The sequence below is a fragment of the Bidens hawaiensis genome, unplaced genomic scaffold (genome assembly GCF_021521415.1).
Source record: "Bidens hawaiensis isolate Kalapana, Puna unplaced genomic scaffold, B.hawaiensis_p1.1 tig00049649_1, whole genome shotgun sequence".
Classification (NCBI taxonomy): Eukaryota; Viridiplantae; Streptophyta; class Magnoliopsida; order Asterales; family Asteraceae; genus Bidens; species Bidens hawaiensis.
In genome coordinates this window covers 130,474-132,598 of record NW_027498877.1, presented here as the reverse complement: position 1 = coordinate 132,598, position 2,125 = coordinate 130,474, and positions in this window count along the sequence as shown.

Genomic DNA, 2,125 nt, shown 5'->3' with positions numbered 1-2,125 from the left:
TTTCAAAACCTCTGGAAAGATGGTTAAGGTTACTCCGGTGCCAAGGCCAGCGAGTGACCAAGAAACCCCGGTAACCAAAACCCCAGCTACTGGGGGGAACATCGGCGAGTACACAAATTTTACGAACCACTACCCCCGGTTACCCAAGCCGGGGCAAGTGCAGTAAAACAATCCTCCCCTGGGATTCATTGATACCCAGGTGGAGAGGCAACAGACAAGGCTCCCCCCGCCAAACACTTGATCAAGTGAAAGCGTGGGCGGAAGCACGTCAGAAGGAATTCCAAGCGGAGTTGGATGAACGTTTGCGTTCACTCCAACAGGCTGACGAATTCGGAAGTACTCGACAACAGCTCAACACGAGCAATGATTGCGAGTACTTGGACGATGATTGGGAGGAGTCCGACAGCGACGCAAACCCTCGTCATAGGGAGAAAGGGAAGCGCAAAGAAACGGACTTCCAACCGAGAAGGAATTTTGGAGAAACCTTCAAACCGAGGAACGCGGGGGGAAACTCACGTGACTTCTCCAAAACCTTTACACCGACTGTTGCAAATGCGGGAACGTCCAAGTTTGCAAGGGACATTGGCGGAAGCAATCGCCCCGAAGAGTGCTGTAAGGCCCCCGTTACCGGTAACCCCTACTTTTGTGTTGGATTACTCATAAACACAGTTCTAAATATCAGAGTTAATTAAAACATTTACGCGGAATATAAAACTTTCATAAAACATTACAATATTTCATAACTTGTCTCAAAACGTATTTTGTCTTTCACATTAAAACATTAAAATTAAAACATCGTAAGTCTTCAGATGCCAGGCTCTTGTTCTTCTGCCATGTGTCCCCCGCTCAAGTCAGCTGTCTCATCCTACTCACCTGCGTGCATACTAAAAGTCAGTTACGCTGAGTGAGTTCTAGTTAATCACATAATCATACAATACATTCTTTACACTTCATACTTAACCTCTTAACTTTCTTTCATACACACTTAAGTGCTTTTACTTCCATTTTTACCTTCATACTTTCTTTACATACATAATCATATACGTTTTAAAGAGCCTTTCGCCCTATAACCTCACAGATATTATAAGGGTCTGGTCCCTAGTTTTCGAATATTAGAAGGGTTCGATTCCCTAACATCACAGATATTATAAGGGTCTGGTCCCTACCATCACAGATATTATAAGGGTCTGGTCCCTAGTTTCGAATATTAGAAGGGTTCGATTCCCTAACATCACAGATATTATAAGGGTCTGGTCCCTAACATCACAGATATTATAAGGGTCTGGTCCCTAGTTTTCGAATATTAGTAGGGTTCGATTCCCTCTTCGTTCCATACATTATACCCCGAGTATTTTTAGGGGCTCGGTACCCTTTTCGTAACCATACAACCATACATCATACCTCGAGTATTATTAGGGCTCGGTACCCCTTTTCTTAACCATAACGACCATACATCATTATTTCCTTCTTTTATTATCTCTATCACGTTCATACGCATAAGCATTCATATTATACTTACCTTATACATAGCATTACAACCTGACAGTACGTGCAATATCCGAAGATCGTTCACGTACCATCAAGCAATCATTCTTACATAACACATATATCACATAGGGCATACACTTATCACTTAGGATAAATGTATTAACAACACATCAAGTATGCACACAGCCCCCGAAAACATAACAAGGAATGGGGCTAGAAACTCACCTGAACACGGTTACGTTCACCGTTAATCGTAATTCCTTTCTTCAGAGTTGCACGGCTGACTGTATAACAAGTATACGTATCAATTAACTATCACTTCTCATAATGTATGTCTATCTTTATATGACCCACAACGAACGGGGGTCCGGGGGCAGCGCCCCTAGCAGCGGGGTCTAGGGGCGGCAGCCCCTAGCAGGGTCCAAGGGGTAGAGCCCCTGGCTGGGGTCGAGCTGCCAGGTCAGCTTGGAAAAATTTTATTTCCATTAACTGTCTTAACACATTTTTCATTAGATTTTTAGTTTACTTCCTAATCGAAACTTGGCTTTAGGCGAAGTTAAACCTTAGGCGAACTTAGCTTTAGGCGAAGTTAAACCTTAGGCGAACTTAGCTTTAGGCGAAGTTGTCATCAGGCGAA